Raw genomic sequence first — 19,955 nt, 5'->3', positions numbered from 1 at the left:
TCGTTAATACAGGGCAACACAGAGGGCAAAATCTCAATTTTTAAAATTTGTAACAAATAGAAAACTCAGTACAAATAACTTTTTCCAGCAGCAAAGTAATTGTGCCACACAAGCCCTCATAAATTCTCCACCAAGTATCAAGTTCTCCTTGTTGAAGCTTTGTTCAGCCTGGCAAAGCCTTCTTACCAGTGAGTGATGATGAAATCGTTACATCAATTCTCCCAAAACCTTATCCCACACATACATACACCTCTTATTCAAACAGTAATTGCCTCTCTAGAGAGAGGAATGTATTCACTCTATAATTTGCAGACATATTTGGCAAGTATCTAGGAACAGCAATCCCACCTTAGAGAGTGGAGAAAAAAGACAGCTGGGTCCACAACTTTGGGGTGTTTGTGCTGTTTTCTTTACTGGATGCAGCCAGGAAACATTTACCACTTCAGAGTCTAGTTTAATTCATCTTTTAATCTTCTGTACACACCAAAAATACCAAGCAACCAAATGACTTTAGTTTCCCTTGGGCACTTACATAAAAGACCAAAAGGCCTTTATGAGAATCTTTCAGTGTTGTTAATATATGTACCACCATCAGGGATGTTGCAATAGATTATATAACCAAGTATTATCCTAGTTGCAAGATCTCAAGATCTCAATGTTTATAAAAGTAACCATAAGCATTTATTTTTAAAGTCTCTAACAGACTTTCCAATAAAACCGTCAAAAAAAAAAAAATACAGAAAACTAAATAGAGTCAGATACTGCATCCATTAACCAAGTTAGAAAGAATGAAAAGCACTGACCCAGTATGTCAGGAACATTAACAGCTGTGGATCAGCATCCCTAAATTAGGATTTTCACGAAACCCCAGCATTGCTAGAAAACATTTAAAGCTAAGGCCGAGCGCGGTGGCTCACGCCTGTAATCCCAGCATTTTGGGAGGCAGAAGCGGATGGGATCACGAGGTCAAGAGTTCGAGACCAGCCTGGCCAACATAGTGAAACCCTGTCTCTACTAAAGATAAAAAAATTACCCAGGCATGGTGGCGGATGCCTGTAATCCCAGCTACTCGGGAGGCTGAGGCAGGAGAATCACTTGAATCCGAGAGGCAGAGGTTGCAGTGAGCCCAGACTGCGCCATTGCATTCCAGCCTGGGCGGCAGAGTGAGACTCCATTTCAAAAAAAAAATTTTTTAAGCTAAGTTTCAAAGTTTGAGAAACAGAGGATTCATCTTTTCTTTTATCCCTGCATCAGCTGAAAAAGTCCCACATATTTCTCTCCAGAACATCTTAGCTTATACCAACGATGCCTCACTAATGCAACTATTTAAAAAAAAAAAAAAACCACACATTTGAACAGTATGGTGAAAATCAACTATGAATTATCAGTTCCACTTTGCGATTTTCAGCATAACTTTGGTGTATCAGAAACCTAAAACATGACTTCTTTAAAACAAGAAAATCTTCAAAACTACAAACCCTTCATTTACTCAGCCCTTTACCAGAAGCCCAGAAAAAACTTCATAATTTTTGAACAACAAGCAAATCATGTTTATTTGCCTCAAAATACTACCTCATTACTTAGGTTTCAAGAATCTTCTGATGTGCATCTGCCAAATATGGCCGATTTCAGTCTCAGGCAAATCTGAACGGCTACCACAGGGTTACTGTTTTTGGTAAGGGGAAGTCGATGCCAGGAGGAACTTCTCTACTGATTACAGCAATGACCAACACTTATTAAGCACTTCTTAACTCTCCCGGTGCAGTGAGAGGATTTTGACAAACATCCTATTTGTCCTCAGACACAATCTTGTAGAGCAGACATTACCATCCCCAAAAGCAGATATGTAAAATGAGGCTCAGGTGAAAAATAACTTGCCCAAGATCACTGAACTAAATGTGGCAGAATCAAGTCTAATGAATGGTAAGGGTGAGAACTGTTCAGTTTCACAGAGAATTAGGCCTTCATCATACAAATGTCATCTGCACAAAAACTAAACGAAAAACAGTTAATTCTTGCTGTAGGGAGAAAAAGCAATATTCCGAACTAAAAAAGTAGTTTCAAACAGAAGATCTAATGATAAACACATTTGTAAAGGCTGGGCAGGGAGGAAAATGATTACTCAAATTACTCAAGTACAGCCCTATGGGGCTCCTGCACTTCTCCGTTCTTACAAACTAATCTGGTTTACCAGCGCAAGGACTCTGAGTAAAACTCTCCCAAATTCCTCCAGGCTTAACCACCCTCTACTCAAAAGAACCAGGAGCAGGAGCTAGGATAGTGGGAAGTGACCGCCCTGCCTTGCCCTGCCGGTCTTCCCTCCGGGTCAACTGTCAGATCCGCATGGGTGCGACCAAAAGCCGGCGCCGGAGCCCCGGGACTGGCTCGGCCAGGGTACCCGCCTTTCCACTCCCGGTCCTGGCCCTGTCGGCCACTTCGTTTACCACCTCCAGAGGCACAAATAATTACACCGGAAGAATTTAACAAGTAGAATTCTATATTCACCAACTGGCTTCGCCATCAGATATTACGGTAGGGTTCCAACAAGAGAAGGGCAGAAGAATATGGTTTAATTGTTCTAAATAATCTTTCTGCGAAGTTGGGGTGGCTGAGGCGGCCACGGGGGATACAGCTCAGGCACCTGTGAGCTAAGTACACTCAACAAACCACCCGTACGTTTTGGGCAGGAGAGCGCCTCCTCGCCAACCCAGGCTATAAACGTACGTATTTTTAAAGATGAGCTTCGATGCTGTGACACTTGTGGGGAGTCTCTCGACTGCTCCTCCACTTGATGGGGGAACAGGGAGTTCTGCGGCTCCCCAGCCCCGAGTGTCAAATACCATGGCCTGGAAATTAACCAGGTGACTCGGTTTATCGCCTCGAGAAGGGTCCGCCTACCGTGCTGGAGTAGCCGCCTGCCCCGCGCCCGCAGCCGCGGCAGGGACCCCCACGCCCACCTTCCCACGAGGGGTGTCTGGCAGAGTCCGGCTTCAGGCGCTCCCTGGCCTGGCAGCACCCACCCCACCCCACCCCGCCCCACCCCACCCCCACGACTCGGGCGAGCAGCCTGGTTAATCATTCAACGCAGGCGGCGTGGAATATTTTTTTAAAGGTCAAAGCGAAAGATTCTCCCTAAGTTTGGCAGAAACCAGTTTTGGGGGAGCCGGAGACAGAAGTGGCAGAGGTTGGGGGTGGGGAGCGGCTGCCGGCGGCTCTTTGGCTCACAAAACACCTGATCTCCCCATGCGGCACGGGAGGCCGGTGCAGTGCGAGGGTGGGGTGCGAGGGTGGGGTGCGAGGAATCACGCGCGCCCCCCTCCCCGAAACGCCCGTGCGCCCCGCCCGGATGAGGCCCGGCCCCAGATGCCCCTTGCCAAAGCCCGCATCGCCCCGGCGCCGGATCCCCCGGAAGTTGGGGTGCAGCGGGGAGGGGGAAGGTCCCCGGGCTCCCGGGCGAGGTGGGCACGGAATGGGTTGGGAGACTCCTAAGCCCCGCAGCGGGCGGTGTCCCTCTCCTCTCCCTCTGGACTGGGGTTGGGTGGCTAGGACGGCGGGAAGGTAGGGGAGGCTTAAATGCGGCAGGAGCCACCTAGGGACTGCTTCCTCCACCGGGGCGCGGGTACGAAGCCGGAACCGGAGAGGAACCGGGCGGGGGTAGTAGGGGGTCCGGAGGGCGGAGCCGGAGAGCAGGGAGGCGGGAGGGGACCGGTAGAGGGGCCTGGCGGGGAGGGAGCCGGTGGGGGTGCTCACCGCCCGGGCCCTACCTTGTCCGGGAGCAGCTCCAGCTCGGCGGGGCGGGGGCAAGGGCGGGAGATCGCGGCCACATCCACGTCCCGGCCGCTCCGCGCGGCTCAGCCCGGCGACCGCCGCAGCTCACGCTCCATGCGCGGCGCCCCGGACGGGCGGCCCGGCAGTGTCGGCGGCTGGGACGGCTCTGGCTCGGCTCTGCTGGCCTCCGGCACTTGTTGCCGCCGCCGCCGCCGCTGCGCCTCACTCCCCGCTCCGGTTCCAGGCGCAGCAGCCTCCCGGAGCCCGCCCCGTCCGTGCCCGCCCGCCAATGGGGCCCGGCCCCGCCCCTCACGTCACCGCCTGACGGCCCCGCCCCGCACCCCAAGTTTTGGGAGGGCTTCGCTCTCGCACCCGGCTCCAGGACACACCGGGCCCGCGCTCTCCGCGGCTTTCAGCGACCCTGCAGCCCCCACGCACCCGCCTGCAAAGCCGAGGGTTAAGCTGGGGAAAGGGGGCCTTTAGGAAGGAAACCCCCCTGGAAAAGCCCGGCAGCTCCAAAACCACGAATGAAACGCAGCTCCAGCCTCCGCCCCTCCAGGTGCTGGTGGCCCCTCTTGCGGTTCGTCTGAGGCTAGGGGACTAGGCGCATCGCCTAGCGAGACCCGAGTGGCCTTTCTGGCCAGTTTGTAACCGGAACTAGACCGACCCCAGTGCTGGAGCGGGTGAGGAATGGCCACGCCGGGGAGGCGGGGGAGGGAAGCCTGGGCCACTGTGGGGCCTGACCTTTGCTCCGCCTCTTAGGTGCTCACGACCCAGAGTGGTGCCCTGCTTGGCACTGCCACTGGATCCTCTGGCTTATGAAGCCGTCCAGGACAGGACTGGGGGGTGGTGGTCCTTAGTTCTCTGAGTGGGGTCATGCAGAGTGGTTTCCTCGAGGTCCCACGCCCGTCTCAGGAAGCCGGAAACGCAAGATGCCGGGCGCTCGGCCCGAACCCGTGCCGCGGCCCAAGGGGCAAGGCGGATACCCAGGCGAGGCCTAAAGGGCCGGACTCTGAACCCCCCACCTCCAGACACTGCAGGGCTCCGCCGGCCAGAGGCGGCCTTGGCGCCAACTACACCTACCAGCGAGGGCCCCCCGGGCCCACCGATGCGCCCTCCTAGCCCCGCACTCCTTCGGGGAGTTCCGAGGTGACTCAGAGACGCAACTGACACAATTCTGAGGCCCCCAGATAAGCCTGGCGCTACGGGATGGAGACGTTACCTGGTTTTGAAAGGCCCAGCTAAACCAGCGAGACCCGCGTGCGCTCCGCGGGGAAGCAAGCCTCCCCAGGGGCGCACCTGGAAGCGCTCCCGCCCCCTGGTCCTTATCTCTGAATCGAAACCGAACCTGGACCCATCTAGATAATTGGACTGAGCAATTAAGGACGCTTCACTCTCAACTGTTAGCATTTTTTCCTAAGGCTCTCGGAGGCGGAATCAGCTGGAAAGGAACATTGCTAAGTAGGAATTTCAGGCACCTGTGAACTGAGCCTACTCAACAATCGGCCCTTACTCTTAACCAAACTCAGCAAAGGAAGAAAGACCAAGTTGCTGAGGATGCACAGAGCCACATGGGTGCGGTCCTTTAGAAACAGGAATTCTGAGTCAGTAGATATGGAAATGTTATGGTTTGCAGTCTTCAGAACATGCTGCTTTTATGCCGTTCACATGATTCTCCTTGGACTGCGACATAAAGTCCAAGAAACAAGTCGAATGTTTGTATATTCATAGAAAAAACTGTAAGGGTGCACACCGACTGTTAACCACGGTTTCGCGGGTAGGGGAAACAAGGGAGTTACATTTTTTTACTCCATTGACTTTGGATTTTGTATTTTTCCAGTTGTATTTACTTTCATAATTTAGAAAGCTAATAAAACATGTTTAAAGAAACAGAAGCTAGAAATTCTTTAAGAACTCTAGGAAGTATAGGCCGGGCGCGGTGCCTCACGCCTGTAATCCCAGCACTTTGGGAGGCCAAGGCGGGCGGATCACAAGGTCAGGAGTTCGAGACCAGCCTGGCCAATATGGTGAAACCCCATTTCTACTAAAAATACAAAAATTAGCCAAGTGTGGTGGCAGGCGCCTGTAATCCCAGATATTTGGGAGGCTGAGGCAGGAGAATCACTGAACCCAAGCAGGCAGAGGTTGCAGTGAGCCGAAATCATGCCACTGCACTCCAGCCTGGGTGACAGCGTGAGACTCCGTCTCAAAAGAAAAAAAAAGAATTATAGGAAGTATAAATTAATAAATGAAGTCTATGTCTTCATTCTGTATCAAAATAATCTTGAGCCCTTGTTCCTGGGTTTAAATAAAGATATCTCTAGGCTGCTGTCTGATATTTAAATGCAGTGATGAGACAAAGCCGACATCTAAGGAAGATTTTCTATGCCATCAGATTGGTATATTTTTTCCATGCATATGTGTCTTCCCTTTAAATGCACCCCCTGTAGCCACAGATATGCTTGCAAGGATGGCCAGCCAAGGAGTTTTTAGTAAAGGAACTGCTACAATGTCAGCTGGCCACCAACTAGGAAATTAAGCTTGTGTCCCACACAGCTGCCCAAGGCTGCCCAGGCCATGAAATTTAAAAATAAGGGTATTTTTGGGCTGGGCGCAGTGGCTCATGGCTGTAAGCCTAGCACTTTGGGAGACCAAGCCGGGCAGATCACTTGAGGTCAGGAGTTCAAGACCAGCCTGGCCAACATGGTAAAACTCTGTCTCTACAAAAAACACAAAAAAATTAGCCAGGTGTGGTGGTGGGCGCCTGTAGTCCCAGCTACTTGGCAGGCTGAGGCAGGAGACTTGCTTGAACTCGGGAGGTAGAGGTTGCACTGAGCCGAGATCGTGCCACTGCACTCCAGCCTGGGTGACAGAGCAAGACTGCATCTCAAACAAATAAATAAGGGCATTTTCTCCATGGTGGCTTTAACACAGTTGGGAGTGTATCTGCAACAGTTACATTGTATCTTTTGGCGAGTAACTCAATGCTAGATTCCACATGGCTTGGCTATAGTCCCTACTGTTAGGTTGGGGCCCAGGTCCATCATCAGTAGGCAGAGATGTGTTATTCACTTATTCAACAAAAATGTGCTGGCCATCATCTAGGTGCAGCACAGGACTAGGCGCTGGAGTGGTGAACATGGCAAACACACTCCCTGCTTGGAGCTCACAGTCTAGCTGGAGAGAGGGGCTTAACAATTAAATGCACTATCAATTAATTACAATTGTGATATGGGCCAAAGGGAGTGCAAGGTGGTGAGATCATCTGGGGAGTCCATGGGGAGTTCCTAGCTGGTTCAGACTACAAAGGAAGAAGTGGTTGAGGAGAAAGTTAGAGAGGCAGGCAGGGGTTAGATCATGCAGGGCCAGTACACCACATTACAGAGTTTGGACTTTATCCTGAGACATTTGAAACAAGAGTCATACACTCGATTTTGCATTTTGAAGTAGATCATTCTGACTGCAATGTGAAGAAGGAATAGGGAAATGGGAGGAGTGGAGTGGAGGGACAGTTAGGAGGCTGTTGCTATAATGTGAGAGAGGCCATTTGTCTAAGCAGTAGAGCAAACGCAGAGAAGTAGACACCAACAAGACTTGGTAATTGCTTAGGGGGGATGAATCAAGGAAAACTCCCAGATTTCTGCTTCTTTAAAAAGATGGATGGTGGTGCCATTTTGAGTTGGGGAACCCTCTCAAGGTTCACATTTGGTCAAAGTAGGTTTGAGGTGCCTGGGTGGAGATGTTGAACAGGCTGCAGGGTCTGGTACTCTGAGGAGAGGCTGGGGCTGGAATAGCTGGTGTGGCAGTGGTAATGAAGTCACCAAAGGCACGTGGGCTACCATGAGAGTGTACAGTTAGATCAGAAGAGGACGTACCACTGAGCCTTGAGGAACTCTTATCTAAGGGCCAGACAGAGGCAAACCTCTGGCAGAGGAGGTGGAAGAGCAGCCAGAGAGGCAGGAAGAAAACTAGGAGCTTGGCCGGGTGCGGTGGCTCATGCTTGTAATCCCAGCACTTTGGGAAGCCGAGGTGGGTGGATCACCTGAGGACCAGGAGTTTGAGACCAGCCTGGACAACATAGTGAAACCCATCTCTACTAAAAATTAGCTGGGCGTGGTGGCAGGTGCCTGTAATCCCAGCTACTTGGGAGGCTGAGGCAGGAGAATTGCTTGAACCCAGGAGATGGAGGTTAAAGTGAGCTGAGTTCACACCAGGCACTCCAGCCTGGGCGACAGAGTGAGATTCTGTCTCAAAAAGAAAAAAAAAAAAGAAAAAACTGAAAGGAGCTTGGGGAGGTGGGGTCACAGAATCCAGGGACAAAAGCACTAAGCAGGAGGCAGTAGTCAACAGCACTCAAAATGGCTGACAAAAGATGCATCCAGTGGCACACACCTGTAGTGTCAGCTACTCAGGAGACAGAGGTGGGAGGATCATCTGAGCCCAATTTGAGGCCAGCCTAGGCAACATAGCGAGACCCCCATTTCTTTTTTAAAAAATGGCTGGCTGGGTGCAGTGGCTCACGCCTGTAATCCCAGCACTTTGGATGGCTGAGGCGGGTGGATCATGAGGTAAGGAGATCGAGACCATCCTGGCTAACATGGTGAAATCCCGTCTCTACAAAAAATACAAAAAATCAGCCAGGCATGGTGGCAGGTGCCTGTAGTCCCAGCTACTTGGGAGGCTGAGGCAGGAGAATGGCGTGAACCTGGGAGGTGGAGCTTGCAATGAGTTGAGATTGCACCACTGCACTCCAGCCTGGGTGACAGAGTGAGACTGTCTCAAAAAAAAAAAAGGCTAAGTGACCCAAGTGAAGTGAAAGTTGAATAACGTCCACTGGAGTTAGTGACCTTGATGTCATTGGGGCTTTTACAGAGCAGTAGCTGGTGGAGTGAAGGGGATGGGAAATCGACTGGAGTGGATGGAGGCATGAGCGAGAGGGGAAGAAATGAAAAGCACAAGGTGCAGACAATTCTTGAAAGGTTTGACTATGAAAAGTCAGAAAAATAGCTGGAGGGGAATGTTATGTCAGCAGTGGGTTTATTTTGGTTTATGTATTTTAATTATTTTTAGGATGGAATTACTTGAGTATATTTAAATGTAAATAAGGAGGATCCCACAGAGAAGAGGAAGATGAAGGTACAGTAGAGAAAGGACAATGGAGCACAAAGTCTCCTGTGCCCATGGGAGAGATGGAACCAGAGTGTGGGTGGAAAGGCTGACCTCAGGCAGGGGCCACCTTCTCTATTATAACAGGAGGAAGGAGGCTGGAGGAGGACTGAGCCAGGCTGCTTTCACAGAGGTAGTTGAATCTTTCTACCTGATGACTTCCTCTTAACTCTGTGACATAAAGGAGGCTAGCGATAGGGCAAAGAGACATGACAGATTTGAAGAGAGTGGAGAAGGTATGACACAGTCATTGCAGGAGTTTGGGAGGGTCGTGATGACCAGAGGAACAGCCAGATAGCAAGGCAGCATGGCAGTCCACTTGAGGCTAGTGCCTGTGGACTTCTAAGGTACCCTTTGGCCCTCCTGTGCGGTTTCTTCCAACAGCTCAGCTGCCCACTGTGGTGCCGGCTCAAACGAGGAGATTACCAGGGCAGAGGAGCAAAGGAATTGAGAGCCTTGGCAAAAGTGAGGTAGCACGGTGAATGATCAGAGAGAAAGGACAGGAGCCAAAGGACTGGAAAAGTCAAGGGGTCAAGACTCAGTCACACCAGAAGGAGAGGAGGCTGGGTCAGAGATCTGGATCTGAAGTAAGGGGTTCAGGAGGTAGAGAAGTTTAGGGCCATGACAATGCCAGGACATGATGGGGGTGGCATAGAGGAGAAAGTCATTGGAGAATACGAGGTCAAGAGATGAAGAGGGCACTGGCTAGATCATCTGTGTGAACAGGAAAGGCATACAGGATGTGAAGAGGAACGGTAGTTATGGTGTGAAGGCCATGGAGCCAGGAGCTAAAGTTTTAAGAGAGTGGGGAAGAGGGAATGACCAGGAGAGCAGAAGATAAAAAGCACCAGGCAGGGGAGAGGCAGTATGGCTGGGCAGCAGTCTCCCCAAAGGAACAACAGCGTTTGTGGGAGGTGGAGGAGAAGTGATCAGGTAGAGGAAAAATTAGTTAGGGTTGGGAAAGTCTGAGAGGCTTCCTGGAGAAGGTGAAGTGGAAGGCACCCAGGCTGCTCCTTTATCCCGAGAAACATATTTTAAGTTATGCCCATTCTTTTGTGGCTGCAAAGACTGGGACTGGAGGGACACAGTCAGCAGTGTCATCCCAGTGTTTCAAGGAAAGCAAAGAAGGCGGGAATTTCATTCTGAGCAAAGATGAAGGATGGATGGACAGACAGATGCACAAGTTGATGAACTGACCTTTGATTGAGTTTCTTAGTTGAAGTCTGCAGTTCCAGAGGAGCATGTAAAAGTATTTGGAGAGGGGTAGGTGAGTAGAGGGGGTAGGTCAGGTGTCAGGAGGAGCAGAGCACTGTGGGACGACAGAGGATCTGTAAGGGAATAACAACAACAACAACAAAAACAAATGAGTGGTACCGTGGGTTTTGCCTCAGTTGTCTCTTTATGAAGCCTGACCCACTAGCTCTACAAACCAGGGCCACATCCCCCTTGCTTTCTTTTCCTTCCCAAGATTTCCATCAGGGAAGGGTATGTGGAAGCCTCCTCCTCCCCCCTCTTCTCCACTGGGCGCTCTGTTGTCACCAAATGAGCCCCTGTGGGCCCTGTGTGGCCATGCACCAAGAATCCCAGGCTTATCCTACCTCTGCTACTCATCTTCCTTCTTCTTAAACAGGTTGTTGACCTCTTTGGTCTCAGTTTCATTATCTGTAAAATAGGCCACCTCTCAGAGCTACTGTAAGGAATAGAGATAAGTACAAGCACTTTCTAAACTGTAAGGCCCTGTAAGAATGGGAGATATTTTCTTCTTTAGAGACCCCCACATACACCCACATCCCTCTCAGGAGCTCTCCCAAGAAGACTGTAGTCCCTGTCCCAGAGGAAGTTGTAATCTTGCCCCAGAGGGACAAACAAACCCAAAACAATTACAGAGGAATTCACAGCTGTGTCTGATTAAGTGCTAAATCATAAGGAGCAGACAATAAGAGCTCAGAAAAGGAGAAAAGGGACGATGAGCCAGGGTTGGGAAAGTCTGGGAGGCTTCCTGGAGAAGGTGGAGTGGAAGGCATCCAGACTGCTCATTTATCCTGAGGACATTTGTGAATGTGCCCATTTCTTTGTGAATGTGAATACTGTTGATCTGACAGTCTGAAGTAGGTCTACAAAAAGTTTCTAGGTCATAGATTTCTCCCTTGGCACTCCTGCTTCCCAGAGTGTTGTCATTCCTGTAGCTCTGCCCCCTCTCAGTCACTCTCATGTGCTCCTCCCAGGTGGACAGGCAGCCCAGGCTACACAGTGAATCCTGTGTGCTTTGCCCTGGGCCTCTCATGTTTGGCTTTTCCATGTCACTCATTTTTCTTTTGCTTTCTTTCTTTTTTTTTATTTTTTATTTTTTTTAGACAGAGCAAGACTCTGTCTCCCAGGCTGGAGTACAGTGGTACAATCTCAACGTACAATCTCAACTCACTGCACCCTCTGCCTCCCAGGTTCAAGTGATCCTTCCACCTCAGCCTCCCAAGTAGCTGGGATTACAGGCATGCACCACCACGCCCAGCTAATTTTTGTATTTTTAGTAGAGACAGCGTTTCACCATGATGCCATGCTGGTCTCGAACTCCTGATCTCAAGTGATCCGCCTGCCTTGATCTGTCCTCCCAAAGTGCTGGGATTACAGGCATGAGTCACAGCATCCAGCTTTGTCACCCATTTTTCTGGTGAGGAAACGGGCTAATCTTAGCAAGTTTCCTGTGTCCCTTTTGGTGCCAGCATCCACCTGGTATTTTTACCCAGCCAGACGGCAAGCTTTTGAGCAAGCAGACCTGAATGGCCCTCCTTTTCAGCCTTCGAGGTCTGCGGTTTGCCTCACTTCACCTGGCCAGCCTAGGACATCTGCATGCCCACAGAGCCACAACCGTGGTCCACACCCACCTCCTTTGTTCTTTACTGCCTCTGCCTCACTAACCAGGAGCACCCCAACAACCTGCCATTCAGGTACAGACCCCATGGAGCTGCCACCCCAGAGCTCAAACATCTATAAGCCCAGAGCTGGCTTCCACCTTCTTAGTTCTGTTGGAATGAACTCCTGCAGCCCTTTGGACATGGTTCAGAATAAAAGCCGCTTTCCTCGGTGGCAAGCCCCATGGACAGATGGGTGCCTAAGCCCTATATCTCCCTCCTCCTTTCAGCACAGAACTAGAAAAGTTCCCAGCCTGTCTAAGGGCCAGGCACACACACATAGCATCAGCAGCAGAAATCCCCAAACTTTGTATATCCTCCAATTTAGGTTGTCACAGAAAGATGGCAATGTTTCCTAGTCTGTTAATCAGTCTGAAGTGGAATTATGAAAACAACAACCACCTCTCTCAATGGCCAAAATATTAATTATTGATGGAAAGTGTGGAAGCTTGGCACTGAAATTCTTAGAATTCTAGTCCAATCCCTTGGAACTCACAAATGAGTCCCCAAAAGTAGCTTTCTGGAAGCCAAATACCTAATACCAGAGATAATATCTTGAACGTTGGACAATTAAATCACAGGTTAAAAATCACCTGACTCTTAAAGCAGGCCCTTTGCTCCCAAGGTTACCATGACTTTGGACTTTGTAACAGTAGAAAAACACAAAGCCTCATTATCAGATGCAGATATAGAAACAAATGTCATGATTCCCAGGGGACTTGCTCCATATCCCACAGAGTCCTGATGCTGAAAGAACTTAAAATTCCCAGGTTAGTAAAGTCCAGCGTGTGTAGGACATTGTGGTAGTTCCTATGGTCCACAATTTGGAGGGGCATGAACAGCTGTCTCTATTACAATCATATTGTTTTGGGAATGAAATTCTCATTAAGGAGAAATGCAAAATCATAGTCTTAATTATCATCAAACTGAAAAATTATATTCAAGGGGAGAGGCCCATAATGGCAGCATCAAGCATGAGACAGTGCCATTAATATGATTATCAGGACATAAGCCTATTACAGAACTTAATGCCTTTTTGCTGGCATCGCCCTTTGTTATGCTTCTCAGGGTTTAGAAACCATCTCAGTTGTAAACATAACTGTTACAAAACAGTGATTTCCAGGGGGCATAACAAAGATCTGCCGACCTTTACCAAAGGTCAAAGCTGCCTGGCTACGGAGAAAGAGAATATTTCTAGAAAATGAAGACCAATCTGCCAACTCTAGGTGGCTCCTATTGACAGAGGAAGAAAGGGAGTGTATCTGGCTCCAAGTCTTATCTAGCTTTGTGACAATCCAGCTGTGGACATAATTGTGAGGTTTAACCACCACGTGGAGATATGCATGCAACAACTCAGATGGATACAGCGGCCTAGGTCTTGGCTGCTGCTAGTGAAAAACCATGGTATGGAAATCCCCAATTCCAGGTTCAAATCCCACCTTGGGAAGAAGCCAAGTGTGGTCCACATGGGGATAGTAACATCTAAAGAGTTCTCAGGAAGAGGAAATTAGGTCATTTATGATCAAGTACCTGTAAACTTTTGGGGCTTAATAAATGTTTGTTTCCCTCCTCAGTCTTGGCCATGGAGTGGTATCTTGGCATAGAATGCTTGGCATTCTCAACATTCGTCCTGGGTTCCTCACTGGAGGAAGTGCCATTCTGTCCTCATTCCAAAGGGTTCTGATGCCATCATCATCATCATCATCAATATAATCATGTAGAATGGAAAAATCAATTGGCTGTCCCTGGAAGGAGCCACCTGCTCGATCTTTAGGATCCAGTGACTTATGAAACTCACTTGGCAAAATCATCTCACAGCAAAATCATTGCCAGGAAGGGCAGGGCCTCCTCCTCAAACACGACAGTCGGCAGTCAGGGAAATCAGAGAGCAACAGATCCCATAAATAGTCTGAAAGTGAAGCAGGATCCATGCGACAGCACGGATGAATCTTCCAACATTATGCTGAGTGAAAGAAGTCATACGCGAGAACATGTGAAGTTCACGAACAGGCAAGAACTTATCTACGGTGGCAGAAGTCAGAACTCGAGTTGCTTCTGGGTTCAAGAGAGAATTAACTGGAAAAAAGGCATGAGGAAATTTTCTGGGAGAAGAGAAAGATTCTACCACTTAACTGGAATGTTGCTTACATGGGAGCATACCATTGTCACAACTCTTTACACTGTAAACTTCATATTTGTGCTTTTCTTTTCTGGAAAAAAATTATTTTTTATTAGTTAACTGCTCGAAATATGTGCATTTTATTATTTGTAAATTGTACATCCACTTTAAAAAAAAAAAAAAAAAAAAGGAAGCAGCAGTCTTTATGCAGAGGGGAGTATGGGCAAGTGGGAAAAAAGAAAAGGCTTCTCCATCCATCAGTCCCACTGCTGTGTTAGGCAATTTTCCCAGTGCCAAACTCTACGGCAGTTATGAACTGACATTTCAAAATCAACTACAGAGAGGCGGGAGGCATTTTCTAAGAATATCCTAGTCTGTACTAACCATTTAGGTCCAAGTCCCATTCCCTTACATTTTGAAAGCTTTTCATCACCATTTCCTTCTTTTCTAATCTAAGGTCATCCCAGGAAAGGATTTTTTAGAGTCAGCAGCCCTCCACCCCCAGCACTGCATACACATTTCATAACATTGGCCCTATAAATTTTACACCCATAAGGCCATGGAAAAAGGAAGCAGTTTAGTCGATCAATCAGACATCTTAACGGTCATCAAAAATCAGGAAAAAACAAGAGTTTGGATCACTAGAAAACTTCCAAGAAGAAAAGAATCCTGACAACCAAGGATTTCAAAACGCAAAGCCCCCAAAGGGTGGGAAAATGAAATGGGCAGTTGGAACTGGAACAAAAATTGCAAATTTGATGCAACTTCGTCATTAAGTACTTGTGTGACAAATCCCTTCTGTGCTGTCAAAGGGGATGTATCACACATGACAAGAAAATCACAGGCAGAGTAGGCTCCAGCCCAGCACGTCGTGGCTCTGCTTCAGTCTGACTTCTCTGCTGTTCTCTTGGCTCCATCTTCTTCTCACATCTATTGCTTTCTACAGCTATTTCAGGCATCTCAGTCAGAGCCAATATCGACAGAAGAGGGACTCTTTCTTCTCTTGTCTCTTGTTATGACCCAGAAAACCCTTCCTACAGTTCTCTACCCAAGTTCCCTTCTCGTCTCATTGGCTAGAACACAGTCACATGACCCTTCCTAAGCCAATCACTGGCAAGAGTGTATAGCGCCATCCTGAATCGTTTAGACCAATTTGAGTTTTCAAAGGATGGCGGGTTGGGGTGGAAGGGGAGGGCAGCAGGAATCGCATGAAGAAGGTGTGGTCCCCTAGACACAGGGCTCTACCCCCCCGATAAAGGGAGTGTTATAGGTAAGGTTTCCAAGCTCGGACACAGAGGTTGGCCAGCAGGAAGTTTATTGAAGGGTACAGCATCAACGCCTGAGGGGAAGTGAGGTGGGCAGGAATGGACAAAGGGAGAAGTTGAACTGCAGTGCAATCACGGTAAAGGCCTCAGCTGATCTTTCGGTGAGCTCTGGTGGTGGGATGGCTCAGAGTTATTACAAACTGGGGTGAAAGGACGAAGCCTTTTTACTCCTGCGTCCGCCAGTCATTAGATGTGGGCTGCCCGTGGTCAATGTGAGCTTCATCTTAGGCAAGGTGGCTCTCTCTGCAGCAGAGGACAAGTGTCAGAGAGGAACTCAGCAGACAGTTGCCGCCGTCAGCACTCCCAGTAGATGGGGGCATGAGTGCTTCAGTCGTGGAGGGGGGATCTGGGTGACACATGTCATCCACTATAGGGAAGATGAATTTGCAAGGGCAGTCCCTCAGGTCTTCTAGAATCCAACCTGAAGTCTACATTCATGTCCAGAGAAAACATTGCAGCCTTGACCAGAGCCGTTTCTGGAATCCTCCACTTCCTTGGGGAGAGGGAAGAGGAGAGCCTCCAAGAGTCAGCACAGCACTACCTTGGTCGCTGCGAGTAGGACAGCTGAGAGACGGCTGTGTGGACTGGGTCTGGGTGAGACCCAGCGGGACCCAGCCCTCAGACTTAAGGGGCACGAGGCCCACAAGAATGAAAATCCACAGGATTAGTCTTGAACAAGCTGGGAGCCTGCAAAGCCCTGGCATCTGCTGAACTTCCCAAATCATACACATTCAACTGTTCGGTTCCACATTTCCATAGTGTGCTTCCTGCCAAGCTTTCCAACACAGTGTACACAATAGGAAAATTAAAATGAGCAGTTCCAGCAACTATGGATATGCAGGTCAAATAAATAAGTCTTTATCTAGGACTTAAGCAGACATGGTCAACAAGGGTCTAATCCAAAACTGAGCTTTGGAGAAAGAAAGACTTTACAAAACAAAAAGAGCGGGAGGGAATAGAACTGTTTGCGTGAGTTTCTTTCTGTCTCACTAAAAATACTGAAATATCATTTTATCCAGCCTCTGCATGCAGCCCTGCCTTCTCCACCCCATCCCACCGTTTTTTGAAAACTCCCAGGCTGTATTCCTACTCTGGCTGGAGGGCCAACTCATAGGAAGTGTTACGCTAGGGTATGTAAATAGTTGTCATGGAAAGGAGCTGGGGAAATTACTTTGTGCATTGTTATATATCTAGTTAAATACCTCAAAATTAAAGCCATACACATGGATGTTTGTGTGTCTATTAAGAAAGCACAGGGAATATGTGTTATAGAAACCTCAAGCACTTCAGCTAAGTGAATAAGAGCAGGAACTTGAATCTTATACTTCGGGCAGCACCTACTGTAGTGTGGAGCCAGATGTGGCAGAAATTTTTTTTTTTTTTTTAACAAGAAAAACTATTTACAAGTTTCTTGTCACTCCTCATTCTAGCAGTAGATACACTGACTCTCCTTGGAAAAAAACCACTGGAGGGACCTTTGGTTATGTAGATATAAGGCCAAGGGCTGTTGGTTGTTTTGGGGAAATGGAAATGAACAGTTTCATTTTCCTTTTTCCCCTCCCCGCGCTGACAAAGGCCACCCCTCCTCATACAGGCCCACAATCTTCTCTGCAATTCCAAAGTCCATAAAGGTCTGGAAAATGAAAGAGTTTTTTTCAGAAGGTGGCACTAAAACTAACATGGCAGCAAAATCTGACTGGAACTTATGGGAGGGCATAGTTTTTATTTATCCTATGTTTCACTACAAATATGTTAAGGTGTTTGATCACGGAGCTGCTCCAAACACATTCATATATCTGCAGTGAAACATGGGGTGTTAGACAGACTATGGTATATATATGCCATTACTTCCCAAAATCTGGAAAATTCTAACTCCTGGATAAGGATTGTGGGCCTGCACTAGAATCCGATGGATGGAGTTAATCCCAGTTGAGGCCAGTGTGCAGGACAGAACCCTGGGTCATCTAGACTGGGGACCAAGGTTTAGCTGAAGGGCTCATGTTGGCAGGGAAGCAGTGCATGCTACCACTTCTGGGCACAGTGAGGGGCTGATGAGGATGTGAGGGAGCCCCTTCACATCCAGCCACCTGTATGCTGGAAAAGCAACAAAATCATGAACCCAGGTCACATCTTTCAGTGGACAGAAGCACCCGTTACTGTTGGCTTTGTACCTAGGCATTGAACTGCTGGGTTACAAGGGATGCGTATGTTTAGTTTTAGTAATTCCAGGCAAACATGTTTCCAACAGTGTTGTGCCAGTTTACACTTCCATCAGTATGAAGATTCCAGCTGCTCCAACACCCCACCAAAACTTGGTATCATCAGGTTTTTAAAAATGTTAGCTGTTTCAGTGGAGGTGTATTGGTACCCCATTGCAGTTTTAACTTGCATTTAACTTGATCATGACAGTAAATGCCCTTTCATATGCATATTGGTTGTTTGGATGCTCTCTTTTGTAAAGTGCCTGTTTAAGTCTTTCATCCATTTTAAATTGGGTTGTCTTTTTCTCATTCATTTGTAGGCATTCTTTATATATTCTGGCTAAGATAATGTTTGGAAGTTTGGAGGTTTGAACTAGTATACATATAGTATATATATACTAATATACATATGTATATTAGTTCATACATGTATATATGTATATTAATCCAAACCTCCAAGTTTGGTCCAAACTGGTCTCAAACTCCTGGCCTCAAGTGATCCTCTCACCTTGTCCTCTGAAAGTTCTGGGATTATAGGTATGAGCCACCATGTCTGGCTTATTTCAAGATATTTATAAGGCAATTTGATTGGATTTGGGGGCAGGAACAGGAAGATTGTGGAAATGAGAAGGAGTCCTAGGTTGCTGGATTGAACAGTTGGGTAGGCAGTAGCAGTGCTGTCTACTGAGTTTGAGAACATTGGGAAGGGAGAAGGAGCAGGGTGCTGGGAAAGGTGATACACTCGGTGGTGACTTTGGGGAGTATGAGGTGTCTATGTGATGTCGAAGTGGAGCTGCTCATGAGGCAACTGGATATACAGGTCTGGAACCCAAAGAAAGACTGGTGTCTTCATCCATATTCTGTTGCTATAACAAAATACCTGAAGCTGAATAATTTATTAAGGAGTTTATTTAGCTCACAATTCTGGAGGCCAGGAGGTGAAAGATTGGGTGGCCCATCTGGCCAGCTGCCGGTAAGGGCCTCATGCTGTGTTATAACATTGCAGAGAAGCAAAAGGGGAGGCGGGCATATGCAAGAAGAACAAACATGAGAGGCAGTCTTACTTCATAACAACCAGCTCTCACACACTCAAAAAACTGCATTAATCCCTTTGTGAGGGTAGATCCCTCATGACCCAAATGCCTCTTAAATGCATCACCATGTCTCAATGTAATTACACTGGGGACTAAGCCTCAACCTGAGTTTTGGTGGAGACAAACCATAGCAACCGGGAATACACACACACACACACACACACACACACACACACACAAAACACACACACGGGAATTATCTGCATATAGATGGTAACTGAAGTCATGAGTATGGTTGGACTCGTCTAGGGAATGAAAAGAGACTGAGAGAAGAAGAGGGCCTAGGATAGAGCCTCTGAGGATCTAATTTAGTGGATGGACCCAGAGGGAGAATCCAGCAAAAGGAAGCCAGGAAGAAGTGAGAGAAGGAAAAAAAACCAGAGTGTGGAGAGACAGCATCCCACAGAAGAGCTGGTTTCAGCACAGTGGCGTTGGGTTTCCGGGGGAGGGTATCAGTGTTGGCACCCAGAGATGAGTGGTAGAACATAAGGCAGCTAAGGGATTTGAAGCCCCACAGGTCTTGTCTCCTTGAAGGCTGAGAACATGTCTTAAACCTATTTTATCTTTAACAGCACCAAGCTGTGCTTTGTTCATTGTAAATGCCCAATAAAGCCTTGTTCGCTCGTTCGTTATGTTAATTAAAGCCGCAGATCAGAGAGGCAAACCTGCTTGTGTGAGGCCTAGTTTGGGATAAAAGGCTAGGAAGACAACAGAGAGGGCACGGAGAAAAGCATCAAAATGACTGAGAAGCAAGACAAGTTTGCCCGCTGCATGAACAGTTGGAAAAAACATTTCACTCCTTACCAAAAAGAATAGCGGCAGAGCTGGGTAACAAGAAACAGTGAAAACTGATAGGTCTTTGAGGTGAAAAGAGGAAGAACATGGTGGGGGAGAAAGTAGATTAGCCAAATAAACATTTTACTATGTTTTTCCCTTTTTTTTTTAGAGACAGGGTCTCACTATGTTGCCCAGGCTGGTTTCTGACTCCTGGTTTCAATTGTTGAGTGATCCTCCTGCCTTAGCCTTCCAAAGTGCTGGGATTACAGGCATGAGCCACTAAGCCCAGCCTGGCTGCCACATTTTATTCTTAAACTCTATGAATCAGAGCAACTTAAAGAACCTTAGAGATAATAAAATCAATTGTATTATTTCACAAATGATAAAGTGAACACTTACAGAGGCTGGGAGACTTGTTTAAGGAACAGCTAGTCATTGGCAAAGGTTTATCTAAAATTATCATCTCAGCCCCCAGGCTGGTGCTATTTCCATTATAAACATACAATCTCACTACTGGGCCCCTCTCCTGATTTCCTGCCCATTTCCTTCACTTTTATATGAGTGAAATTCAGTTAAAATGAACATCTGGGCAGCTG

General features: G+C 47.9%; 1 protein-coding gene and 1 long non-coding RNA gene across 7 annotated transcripts in view; one reads left to right on the top strand and one right to left on the bottom strand.

Annotated features, from left to right (window-relative positions):
* LOC105465119 (UDP-GlcNAc:betaGal beta-1,3-N-acetylglucosaminyltransferase 2) overlaps positions 1-10,688 on the bottom strand; it is a 325,143-nt gene extending 314,455 nt beyond the window's left edge. For 3 of the 6 annotated variants that reach the window (XR_011611786.1, XR_011611787.1, XR_011611788.1), the window contains exon 1: positions 3,765-3,999. The gene's annotated coding sequence lies outside the window, so the exon portion shown is untranslated. Of the gene's footprint in view, positions 1-2,898; positions 2,918-3,764; positions 4,003-10,131; positions 10,263-10,532 lie in introns of those variants that run through there. The other 3 variants (XM_011713368.3, XM_011713367.3, XM_071076780.1) reach the window with 3 other exon arrangements.
* Positions 4,109-19,955, top strand: part of LOC139357873 (uncharacterized) — a 73,486-nt gene continuing 57,639 nt past the window's right edge. Inside the window, exon 1 of the long non-coding RNA XR_011611796.1 lies at positions 4,109-4,451. This is a non-coding gene — a long non-coding RNA (uncharacterized lncRNA). The remainder of the gene's footprint in view (positions 4,452-19,955) is intronic.

Source organism: Macaca nemestrina, chromosome 13, assembly GCF_043159975.1.
Source record: "Macaca nemestrina isolate mMacNem1 chromosome 13, mMacNem.hap1, whole genome shotgun sequence".
Classification (NCBI taxonomy): domain Eukaryota; kingdom Metazoa; phylum Chordata; class Mammalia; order Primates; family Cercopithecidae; genus Macaca; species Macaca nemestrina.
The sequence above is the reverse complement of the archived record's forward strand: the minus strand, read 5'-3'. Positions and strand labels throughout refer to the sequence as shown.